This window comes from Micromys minutus (assembly GCF_963924665.1).
Source record: "Micromys minutus genome assembly, chromosome: 14".
Taxonomy (NCBI): Eukaryota; Metazoa; Chordata; class Mammalia; order Rodentia; family Muridae; genus Micromys; species Micromys minutus.
In genome coordinates, this window is record NC_137983.1 from 33,370,010 (window position 1) to 33,383,214 (window position 13,205).

General features: G+C 43.3%; 1 pseudogene across 1 annotated transcript; it reads left to right on the forward strand.

The window, feature by feature from the left end:
* The first annotated feature begins 4,971 nt into the window (after positions 1-4,971).
* Positions 4,972-5,342, forward strand: LOC308429904 (small ribosomal subunit protein eS25-like; annotated as a pseudogene). Its single transcript has one exon. The product of its transcript is annotated as a small ribosomal subunit protein eS25-like (transcript).
* Positions 5,343-13,205: the final 7,863 nt, after the last annotated feature.

The window sequence follows — 13,205 nt, forward strand, 5'->3', positions numbered from 1 at the left end:
TGTCCCTGTGAGAGAATTGGGTACCACCCAGCAATGCCACAGGCATCCCCTGTGGTAAACCAGAGAGTCTAACATGTCCCAACACTGCCGTGAGGAAGGTGAGTGGAAAAATTTTAAGTCCTATCTAGCTTGCTCCAGGTAATCCTCTCCAGAGAAAAGTTGCTCAAAGGAGTACCTGGGGCAAGCTGTTTTGTAGGGCTGCTCAGTCATTGACTGCGTTCAGCTCTTGTTTTGTTCTGTTTCTGGTCTGGTCCTGCTACAAGACAGTAACCTTTCTAAAGGCAAACATTACACACTTCTTTCTCCATCCCCCAGTACCTGATATGGTATCTGGCATATTTTTAGAGTTTTGTAAATGTGAGGACCAGGATGCAGAAACCCTGCTGTGACATGAGCCTTCTCGGAAGGATAAAGAAAGAAAAATACACCGTTTGTTGCCTTGAAAGTTACCAGCTACAGGCTCATGATCTAGAGCTGCTAAAGAAGAAAGTTTTATTTATTTGTTTTTCTCTTTGTAAGACAGTGCCTTAGCCCATCTCCTGTTGCTGCTACAGCATGCTTGAGACTGGCTGATTTATAGAAGGCCCAAGGATGACACTGAGTCTTGTCAACAGGATCGAATTCAGACACACCCTGGAGATAGTGAGGTACACGGCAGGGTGTGTCTGGGAGGCTCCAGAGGAGATTCACTAAAGGGGATGCAGTCCAGCTCCCTGAATATGAGCTGAAGCATCAAAGGCTGGGAACCCTAACGGAACCAAGGCTGAAGAAGAAAATGAACCAGCAGAACCATGCTGATTTCTGCTCCTCAGCTGTGAGGATGGGAGCCGCTGTCCTTCCCTGCTGTGACAGACAGAAGCTTCTGAAACCATGAGTGAAAACACTTCTTTCCTCCTTCATGCACTTGTGTTGAGGGAATGGAAAAGAAGAGCTCACACAAAATGTTTGGTTAGGGAGGCTGGGTGGTCCGAGAGCCTGTACTAGGATTTGCCTGGTTGTTAAAGAGGAGAGAGCAGAGAAGAAGAGGGCCCAAACTCCAATGTACTGGGCCAGTCCTGTGAGAAAGGCATTAATCTGTCTCAAATGGGGGGCTCCACACCATGCCCAAAACACCTTTCACTAAACTCACCTCCCAACACAGCCACACTGAAGTATTAAAGTCCTGACTTCTCTTCAAACTTTATCAGTGAGGCTTTTGAGGTTGTTCAGTGGGCAAAGTGCCTTGCTCCGTGACTGTGAAGAGAAGAGTTCAAATCTCCAGCATCTATGTAAAAAAGCCTCGTTTGGCAGCATAGGCTTGACATCTCAGGAGGTGAAACAAAAGCATCCTTAGGGCTCTCAGACCCACCAATCCAGCCACATAGGCAAACTCTGGGTTCGGTGAAGAAATTGTCTCAAGAAATAAGGTGGGAGCTGGAGAGTTGGCTCAGTGGTTAAACCACTTGCTACACAATTGTTGAAAACTAGAAATCAGATCTCTAGAACCAGTGTAAAGTGGAGTAGGCAAGGAGATTTGCCTGTAATTCCAGCTTCAGAAGGCTGAGATGGGAATCAAGCAGAGGAAGCTAGACAGCTGGACCAGCCATATCAGCAAGCTCTGAGTTTGAGAGACTAGTCCTCATTGAAGGAGGTACAACACCGGTGACCGATCGTCCTGGGGCCTTCACAGTAAAAACGCCTATGTGTACACAGTAGAAACACCTATGTGTATATACATACATACACACACACACATACATACATACATACATACATACATACATACATACATACATACACAGATGAGGGGGGAGAGGGAGGGAGAGAGGAAATACTTATGAGGTGGCTAAACAGGAAAAGGCATTTGCTACCAAGTTTGACCTGAGTTGTAGTCCTGAAACTCACATGTTGGGAAATGAGAATTGACTCCTGAGATTTGTCCTCTAACCTCCACACAATGTGTGGTAGCCTGTGTGAGCCCAAACATATGTGTGAGCACACAAAGTAAATAAAGAAATGTAAAAGCTCGTCTTAAATAAAAATAAGGTGAAAAGTAGTTAAAGAAGAGACCTGACATGGACTGCCTGCTTCCATGTGCACCTATACATCACATATGTGAGCACACATGTACACATGCGTACACACACATACATGAACTCACATATATGCACGCAAATTCTCACTGTTGCTAATTGTTTACAATAATGTTGTCATATCTTCAGACATGCATGGAATCCTCTTATCAACTCTCATTACCTTCCTGTGTCCTGTTTTTCTCCCACTGGTCCTCTTCCTATTAATAGTGCTTTTCTGTTTCTATGTCTAAAATGTTTAATTCTTGAATTTTTTTAATTTGAATTTTTTTTGGAGTTCAAATTTCCATATGAAATGAAACATGCAATGTTCGTCTTTCTGAGTCAGGCTTTACTTCACTTGACCTGACGTCTCCCAGTCCTATCTGTTTCCTTACCGATGACATTACTCTATTTCCTTTTATGGCTAAATCATAGTCTGTTATGTGTACACATCTACCACCTTGCTTCCCTTTCATCTGCTGATGGGTACATGGCCATTCTCTAACTTGACAGTTCTGTGATAAACATGGGGTGCCGTTGTCTCGGGGTGATGCTGACTTCGTTGTAGGAGTGTCACCCAGGAATCACACTGTAACTCTGATATTAGGGCTCCAGGGAACATCCACAGCGGTTTCTGCAGTAGCTGCACTAATTCACAGTCTTACCAATGTGTAAGGTCACATTTCTCTCCACTCCCAGCTCTGTCCTTGCCAATGGACAATAGCTACTCTGAGGACAATGACCAGGGACCAAAACACAGTTCTCATGTGTAAAGACACAAATGGATTTTTATGTATTTAAAAACTTGTGTTGCCGGGTGATGGTGGCGCAGGCCTTTAACCCCCACAGGCAGAAGAATCCGTGTGGTTTGAGGCCAGTGTGGTCTACACGGTGAGTTCCAAGACAGCTGAGGCTAAGAAAAACAGAAAGAAGGAAGAGAGTAAAACAAGTAAAAGAAAAAGAAAACATATTAATTCTTTGAGAATTTCATACTATGTGTTTTGATCACATTTGCCACTTCCCCCACACTCTTCCCAGATCCGTATTCCACTTTTATCTTTTCAGGATTCTGTCCCTCTTTATTTTTAAACCCTTAAAGGCCAGTCAGCAATTCACAGATAATCTTGAATGGAGGCTCGTTCACTAGAATGTGATCTACTTACAAGGAGTCTTAGAGAACACTGGCTCTCTCACAGCACCAACAATTGCCAGCACCTTCCTGGCCAAGAGTCAGACTTTCTGCCCACCTTCTTTCTCCATGTTGGAATTTCTGGCTTGGCCTTGCACGGATCGTGTGCCTGCTGCAATGATAGCAGGGGCATTGAGGGAGGGCTGCTTGCTGGTTTGCTCCTCCTGCTTTCTTATAGAACCCAGGGCCACCAGCCCAGGGATGACAACCCACAATGGATTGGGTACTCCCTTAGCAATCTCTAAGAAAAAATGCCTTACTAGATCTAGGCCTGCCTAGAACCTGATCTTAAAGAGGCTTTTTGTTTTTTTAATTGGGGTTCCCTTCTCTCAAATGACCAGCTTGTATCAAGTTGACACAAAACTCTCAGCACAGGGTGGTTACTCATTTGATGTTCATGCTGCTATGACTGCAGCCCTCGGGGGGTTCACAGCTGGGTAACACTGCTGGTTGACCTTCGTCCTCCAGATTGTGTACCCCAGTATTATGACAGCTAGCTAGTAGAAACAAAGCTGGAAGAAAGGGAGGTCAGTACTAGCCTGCTTCTTCCACCTTCATGTATGTGGAGTCATGTCATGTATGTGGCAAGAGGAACTTACCATGGAGAGCATCCAAGAACACTGACAAAGTCTGCAGGGTTCCAGGTTTCAGTGGCCACCCACTCTGAAAGAGAGAGCCTATTCCTGAAATTGGGCTTTTAAAACATGAATTTATTGTTTCTTCTTTCAGATGTAATGCATTAAATTGTATCACTCATTTGTTGACTGGATTATTCTCTCTCTCTCTCTCTCTCTCTCTCTCTCTCTCTCTCTCTCTCTCTCTCTCTCTCTCTCTCTCTCTCTTGCTTGCTCACTCACTCTTAAGCTCTTTATAGTCTACATTTGCTTGGTTGGTTGGTTGGTTTCTATTTTGGTTTTTAAGGCAGGGTTTCGAGCCAGGCGGTGCTCCTAGTGTAAGGCTTTAACCCCAGCACTAAGAAGGCAGAGTCAATCACATCTCTGTCAGTTCGAGAACAGCCTGGTCTACAGAGCTAGTCTAGGGCAGCAAAGGCTACACAAAGAAACCCTATCTCAAAACAAAACAAAACAAAACAAAACAGGATTTCGCTGTGTAGCCCTAGCTGTCCTGGAATTTGCTCTGTAGACCAGGGTGGCCTCAAATTCAGAGATGTGCCTGCCTCGGCCTCCTGAGTGCTAGGATTAAAGTCATGCATTACTATGCCTAGAGAGCTATATTGTGAATATTAACCCTTTGTCAAGTGATCAGCTAGCAAACTCTCTTCCTCGTGTTCACAGTTTCCTTTGTTACTGGGAAGTGTATTGATTTCTACAGTACGGTTATCAAGCCTTGTTACTCGTGGTGGTTTGAATAGTGATGACCCCATAGACTCACATGCTTAGGGAGGGGCACTGTTAGGAGGTGTGGCCTGATTAGAGGACGTGTGTCACTGTGGAGGTGAGCAGGTTATATATGCTCAGGATAAGCCCAGTGTGATACAGTCTTCGTTTGTTCTCAGTGGATCAAGACATAGAACTCTCAGCTCCTCCAGCACCATGTCTGCCTGGACACTGCATGCTTCCCACCATGATGATTATGGACTAAACCTCTGACACTGTAAGCCATCCTTTATTAATTAAATCTTAGTCTTTATAAGAGCTTCTGTGGCAATTTTTTCTTCCCACGTCTTAGTGAGGCTGCTGTGGTCCATACTACTCTCTGAGCTTCGCCATGCTGCCCAGAAACAACAACAAGGAGAAAGATGCCGGAAATTAGGCCAAAAAAATAGACAAAGACCCAGCAAATAAATCTGGTGGGAAGACCAAAGAGAAGTGGTCCAAAGGCAAAGGGACAAGCTGAACAATCTCATCCTGTTTGACAAAGCTACATACGACGAACTCTGTAAGGAAGTTCCCAACTATAAGTTATTACTCCAGCCGTGGTCTCCGAGAGACCGAGATTCAGGTTCCTTGGCCAGGGCAGCCCTTCAGGAACTACTTAGTAAAGGGCTTATCAAGCTGGTTTCAAAGCACAGAGCCCAAGTCATTTACACCAGAAACACAAAGGGTGGAGATGCCCCAGCTGCTGGTAAAGACGCATGAACAGGTTTACTCGGCTGTACATTTGGGAAAATAAAACTTTATTGAATCAAAAAAAAAAAAAAAAAAAAAAAAAAAAAAAAAAAGAGGTGTGGTCTTGGTATCTTCACAGAAACAGAAACATACTTCCTGAGCCCATTTTTGTATTTTGAAATGCTTCCTTGTTTGTCTTTAGAAGTTTCAAACTTTCCAGTCTCGGTTAAGGTCGTTGATCCACCTTGAGCTGGGTTTTGTTTAGGCTGGGACATGTGGGTCTACATTCACTCTTTACATGCAGATGGTGAGTTTTCCAGCTCCATTTTATTTACTATATGTTTTTAACCTCTTTGTTTGGAACTGCCCATGTAAATGCTCAAATTTATTTCTGGGTCTTCTGTTCTGTTCTAACGGTCATTCCTAATGGTTCTATTCCAATGGTCTGTTCTAATGGGCTGTTTTGGGCCAGCATTGTGCTTCTTCAGACTGTAGTAAAAGTTGAAATTAGGTATTGTGATAGGTCCACCCCTCCTTTTCTTATTCAGGACTATTTGAACTAGTCTGGGCTTTTATGCTTGCATATGAACTTCAGGGTTTTTTTTTTTTCTTTCTATCTCTGTGAAGACTGTCATTGAAATTTTGATGGGATTGCACTAAATCTGCAGACTTCTCTTGGCAATATATTCATATGCACAGTATTAATTCTGCCAGTCCTGCATGAGACTTCTTTTCACCATTTAAGTGACATATCTGCTCGTTGGGAGGAAACACTCAAATTCCAGCAGGGACCCAGCAAACACCAACTCCTGCTGTTTGTGAGGAGTGACAAGGTAACACAGTGAACATCAGATGCAGTTTTTGCAAACTAGAAATCTCCAGGGCTGAAGAGATGGCTCAGTGGTTAAGAGCTCTGATTGTTGTTGCCAAGGTTCTGAGTTCAATTCTCAACACCCACATGGTGGCTCACAACCGTCTGTAATGAGATCTGATGTCTTCTTCTGGTGTGTCTGAATATAAATTTATTCATTTATATAATGAATAAATAAATAAATAAATCCTTTAAAAAAATCTTAAAAAACAAACTGGGAGCCTCCATCTATTAGGAAAACAAAAGATGTTCACAGGCTTGCGAAATGGTTTCTGAATGGAAGGTGCAGGAGTTAGGGAGGAAACTGGATTCTAAGTATCTTCTCAAAACCTAAACATGGTTTTACTCCAGAGATAAGAATAGTGGAGCCTTGAGAGAACTTTGAATTAGGAGAAGGATTTTTAAGGCATTGTTGTTGGATGTTCCTCCTTCATCCTTTTTTTCTTTCCAGATCCAACAGCTTCATCTCCAAACACTGAGCAAGTACATTCCTCCCTGCCTAGAATTAAGACCCCACTCATCTGTGGCTTTGATGAAGCGATGCATCTTCCGGGCTCAGCCTTCCCAATAGGAAGATAACAGTTGATTTTGTGGACTCGATTGCTTGGTTGTGGGATAAGGGCACTAGCCCTGTGTGTCCAGGCAGGTACATGATACCTTAACTGACTCCTCATTTCCTTTTTCATTCTATCCTTAAAAAAGAAAAAAAAAAAAAAAAAAAAAAAAAAAAAAACCATAAGTCTACCTTCCTAGCATGCACGAGGCTTCAAGCTCAGCAAGGAAAAAGTGACAAAGTCCCAAGACACAGAGCTCACAAATAGAAAACTAAGTTCAAAGAATTTTAAAAGTTCATTAAAAATGCCTTTAAAATAATTATTGTGTGTCTTTCTGTCTGTCTAAGTATGATGTAGTATGGTACTTGTATGTCAGTTAAACGACATTACTGGAGGCAGTTTTCTTGCTCTACCAGGTGGGCCAGACTCAGGCCTTCAGGTTCCCTACTCACTGAGCCATCTCGCTGGCTCCTTTGAGACGGCTACCTTTAAACTCTTCAGCTACCCCAGACATTGGTGTGTGGACAGGAAACATATGGCTTGCAATTTCCTGAGCACCCTGCTTCCTGACACTGCACTTCCTGAGTAAAGACCCTTTCCCACCCTTTCATCTTTGTCATTTTGCAAATCTGGGACAGTGGCCAGTGTCCATTTGGTTGCCATAATGAAGGGAGAAAGAGGCTGTGTAAAGTGTGTATCCAGAAGCAAACTACAATTTGGCCTTTATCTCTCATGCGGTCCAAAAATAGCTCAAGATGGATGAAAGAGTTTTCTGTAAGACCCGTAACCCTGAAATGACGAAAGGAAAACATATGAGGATATTTTTCTGGATAGGACCCCAAAGGCACAGGAAACAAAAATCACAAATTGATAAATGTGGTAGTACATTAAACTAAAAACCTTCTGCACACAATAGGAAAGCAGCAAACCGGCTACAGAACAGGAGAACGCCTCTGCCAGCCTTTCATCTGATAGATAGTAAATAGCTACAATGTTTAAAGAATTAAAAGATAACAGCAATAAAAACAAGCAATCCAGTTTAAGAATAAAGAAACGATTTGAACAGGCACTGCAAAGGAAGAAACACAAATGACCAATAAATATCTGAAAAACATCCAGCCATCATGAAAATTGAAATTAAGCTACTAAGAGAGACTAGGGATGTGGCTCGCTATTCCTTAGCAGCCACAAGACCCTGGGTTAGCTCCATCCCACCCCAGTTAGTTGGGCTACTATATAAGATGAAAGTAAATAGCAAATGCTGGTGAATATGTTCAAGACAAGAAATGCTATGTACTTGGCAGAAAGATAAATTAGTAGAGGAATTATGAAAGATAATACGAAGGCTCCTCAAGCTCCTTACCACTATTACTTGATGTTAACACATAGCCAGGCCTTCCATAAACATGAAATGCTTACAGTTAGAGCAAAGAGAACATGATTCTTGGAAAGGTCACATGGAATCAGGGTTATGGGACTGTATGTAGTTTCTTCATCTATCTGAACCTTTCAGTCTCCTCGTCAAGGAACACAGGGAAAAATGTCACCTTAGCTAGACAGTGATTATGTACATCTTTAATCCCAGCACTCAGGGGACAGAGGCAGGTATATCTCTGAGTTGGAGGCCAGTATGATCTACAGAGCAAATCCCAGGACAGCCAGAGCTACACAGAAAAACCCTGTCTTGAAAAATACTATTAAAAGGAAAGAGAGTAAGAGAGAGAGAGAGTCAACTTGAGGACATAAATCGGGGTGAGTCAGAAAGGACTTCAGGTACACAGCTCTGCAGAAAGGCTTAGCAGAACCATGAGTTTTTGTTCTTAAGAATGTGGGAATTGCTGGAATATTTTTGTGGGGTGGTGGACAGGAGCTTTGACAGCCTTCCAGGATGAAATCACCTCTGGCCTTCTCTGTAGAAATAAAGGTCTCACTTGTTCCTGGCTAGGGTGGACCACACTGTTTCCTGAAAAAAATTCCTGGCCATGCCTTTACATCCATCCCTCCTCCTCCACACAGCCTAATATTGCTAAGGTCTAGAGTCATCCCTCGGTGACTAGCACAAAACACAGTCTGTCTTGGGGGCTGGGCAAGGAGGGATCTCCCAAGAAACTGCCTTTCAAAGTCTCAGTCCATTTCCTTTTCTTGCTACTTCAGCTTCTTTCTTTGGATATAACCAGATGTCAGAAAAAAATAAATGCTGAGATGCTTAATGACTCAATGCAAATTCAACACATTTTGATCAGAGAGGGTGGGAGAGCAGAGGCAGGGACTAGCTGCTTAAGCATTTCATCTGTTCTTCAAAACACAGGCTCCAGACCCCACATTCAGCCAGGTCAGAGACAGCACCACTACACACACATATGTGTGTGCGCACACATATACACACTCTCTCTGCCTTTTTTTTTCAATCCCCATGGTCAGTTGCTTGTATCACATTGTTTCTTTGACCTTGTTGCCCTACCCTGAAGAACTATTTCCTCTTGGCTTTTAAAAATATTTATTAATTTAGATTTATGTGTATGAGTGTTTGTATGCATGTTTTATGTATGTATGTATGTATGTATGTATGTATGTATGTATGTATGTATGTATGTATTATGTGCACCACAGTGTGCAGTGAGTAAGGAAGTCAGAAGAGAGTGTTCAGTCCCTGGGACTGCAGCTACTGACAGTTTTGAGGCTCCATGTGGGTTCAGGGAACTTATTTCAGATTTTCCAAAAGAGCAACCGGTGCTCTGAACTGCTGAGCCATCTCTCCAGCCCTCTTCTGGTTTTTACTTCTACTTCACTGTGGTGAAGTCCTTTCTGGACATGGAAAGCGTCCAAGCAAAGTGTTTAAAACATTTAGCTTCGAAGTCTTATCACCCAGGCTGTAAGCCAAGCTGAGTCTTTTCTTCTTTCTCTGTGATAAGGATGTTCACCCTTCCTACGTGTTGTGCTGACTTCCAACCATAAGCTTGTTTTCATTGCTACTATGTAACTATAATTTTGCTACTGTTATGAATTGCAGTGCAAATGTGTGTGCCTTCTGATGGTCTTAGGTGACCCCTGTGAAAGGATTCTTTGATCCCCCAAAGGGATCATGACCCACAGGTCAAGAACCTCTGCCTCGTGGCTTCTGTTCTGAACACTAAGTGTACTGGCTGCTTTTGTGTCAACTTGACACAAGCTGGAGTCATCAGAGAGGAAAGAGCCTCCATTGAGGAAATGCCTCCATGAGACCCAGCTGTAAGGCATTTTCTCAATTAGTGATAAATGGGGGAGGGCTCCTTGTGGGTGGTGCCATCCCTGGGCTGGTGGTCCTGGGTTCTGTAAGAAAGCAGAGTGAGCAAGCCGGTAAACAGCCAGTAAGCAGCACTTTTCCATGGCCTGTACATTGTCAGTGCCTGCCTCCAGGATCCAGCCTTATTTGAATTCCTGTCCCGACTTCCTCCAGGGATAATTTGGAAGTGTAAGCTAAATAAACCCTTTCCTCCCCAACTTGCTTTTTGGTCACGGTGGTGTTATCACGGCACTAGAAATCCTAACTACTACAGCACTAAGTAATACTGTTTCTGTTGAAAACTGGCTGGCCCTCAATGACAACACTCAGCACACAAATTCATGCAACCCAGAGCGCACTAGAGAAATGTTTGCTGAATGAATGACAGAAACCCTGAGAAGGAAAGAAAGTGAGTTTAGCTGCACAGACTGGAGAATAACAATCACCCGAGTTCCCCGTTTCCTGACCCCAGTAACTGACTTAGGTTTGCGTTTTCCATGGGAGAGCCGTGGAGAAAGCAGAACATATTGCAGAGGAAAGGTTAGTGAGCATTATTTAGCAATGGGCATGTGGTAGAGATTTTACCCTTCATCCCATCCAGCTCTGTTAAACCTATGACTACTCTGCTATGTCTGTGGATTCTTCTCTTGCAAATTTGCCTGCTCCCTAAAATGTATTTCTAAGCTCCTCAGTTAATACCCAAAGTGAAGGTGAGAGAGATGGCCCAGCGGTTAAGAGCAGTTAACTGATCTTTCAGAGGTCCTGAGTTCAAATCCCAGCATCCCCACGGCAGTTCACAACTGTCCATAACTCCAGTTTGAGGGACGCCGATGTCCTCTTTGGCCCTTAGTCAAACCAGGCACCTACATGCAAGCAAAACACTCATGAACATAAAATAAAATAATACATCTTTTAAAAGAATAACGGAGGTTTCTGATGGGCATCAGAGTGTATGTGGAAAGCAGTGAAAATTTTGAGATTCCTGACTTCCATGGTCCCAGTGGCCAATAACACAGCAAGTTCTGTCTCAACATCATATTATAAGTAAGTGCTGTTTTCACGTGCAACTGTTTCTAGTTAGTGCCTTTTGATTTTTATGTTGTGGCATTTCTGGGTTTTCTTAGAATGCCCTACCCCACCTCCCCGCTCTGAAATGCTACTTACCCATGAAAGACTAAGACTGTTACTGTGATGTACTTTGTGAACAAAATCTGAGTTTCGGGTGCTACTGGGCATTTTTTTAAATTAAAGGTTTTATTTATTGTATATATGTGAGTACACTGTCACTATCTTCAGACACATCGGAAGAGGGCATCAGATCCTGTTACAGATGGTTGTGAGCCACCATGTGGGTGCTGGGAATTGAACTCAGGATCTTGGCAAGAACAATCAGGCCTTTAATCACTGAGCCATCTCTCCAGCCCAACTGGGCAGAAATCTTATATACCTATTATGTATGTATGCACCTCTATTCTCATTTATGAGACAGAGAGTCATGTAGGCCAGGCTGGCTTTGAACTTGGTATACAGTTAGTTGAGGATGGCCTTGAACTCCTGACCTTTCTGATTGCTCCCCACTCCCGGTATGTAACGCCAAACCTGCCTGAGTCTCCTTTAATGAGGCAACAACTCATGTTAAGAGGAATGTCTTCAAATAGAAACACACATAAAATAGAACTATATATTGATAGCCGGGTGGTGGTGGCATGCACCTTTCATCCCAGTGTAGAGGACCATCTCTGTGAGGCCAGTCTGGTCTAAAGAGCTGGTTCTAGGGCTATACAAAGAAACCCTGTCTTGGGGGGGGGGGGAAGGAATAAATTGATAATTGACAAAGATATGACACAGGAAACTAAAGTTTGTATTTTCCCTAACATAGTATCCAGCATTTGGACAGTCCATATTCATAACTTCACAGAATAAAGCCAACTTGAATAACGAGAGTTATTTGAAAGCCATGCTATAGTTGCAGGGAGAATGCAGCTCACGTGGTACCAAAGTGGCTGACATGGCTTGATTTAGACCGTGATCCACTGCTGGCCAGTTTCTATGAGTCAGTTCTTCACAAGAACTCAGATATGACGGCTCAGTCAAGAGAACCCAGTCTTGCAGGCGTTCAGGCAGCGGGGCTTAGGGGCCAGTGCTTTCTAATCATTGGCCATTTCGTTTGAGGCACGTTTCCAGTCCTGTTTTGCTTCATGATCAGTCTGAGAGATGCATCCTTAGACACTTCCATCATTGTGCTGATGCCGGCCTGGCCGGAACAGGCAGGTCATGCCAGGCGGATCCTTTTTGCAGTGCACAGATGTGGCTAATCAGAGATATGTGAGACCAGCACTAATATAGCACAGTGTGTTATATATATAGTATATGATATATAATTGTATATAGTATATGTATATACCATATATAATATATAGTAATATAGTACTAATAAAGCCATCTGACACCCGCCTTTGTCTTTGGAATACACCCTGAAATAGGAACAAAAAAGCATATAGTGCAGAAAAAAGTGTATGAACCAGCAACACTGTTACAGTTGCCAAGCCTTCTGTGTCGTCTGTGTACTTTCACACAAATGGTGACACAGCAGTCTCACTGGCATCATCATTGCTGCAAGTTATTGTGCTTTGCTGTCATGGCGGCTATGACGTCACTGGGATATAGGGTTCATTATGCATTCTTTCCGGACCATGACCTTCTCTGTGGGCCGTTGCTGACTCAGACATCATCATGAGAATATGAAACGGAAAGAAACATGTCAACTAACCAAGGCTGCAGTGAGGCAAACTGGAGGCAAGAAGAGGTTCTGCAGATGGGACTATCTCCGGCAGCCACCTCCACTCTTCCCGAGCCCAGTCAACAGTGTGACCTTCGTTCCTCGGGTTCCTTTAATGTTGTCCAAACTTCAGAGATAGAAAGTCGATGCTGACAAACTTCACTCCTCCCGAGCCTTTTCACCATTTTTTAGAAGCTGCAAATAAGCCATGGTTTAACTGGAAAGGAGAAAGCACTGTAACTTCATCAACAACAAGAACAAAAGAATCAAGATTTCCTAAATCCTGTAGCCTTGGGTCTCGGGCTTGTAGGTCACCCTAAAGTGTACAAGACCTGAGATTTTTATCTCCAAGGGTGGGAGGGGGGAGGAGGAATCAAATCTATAGCCCTGGTTCTGCTGGCTGGCTCAGGACACAGTATAACTGGGG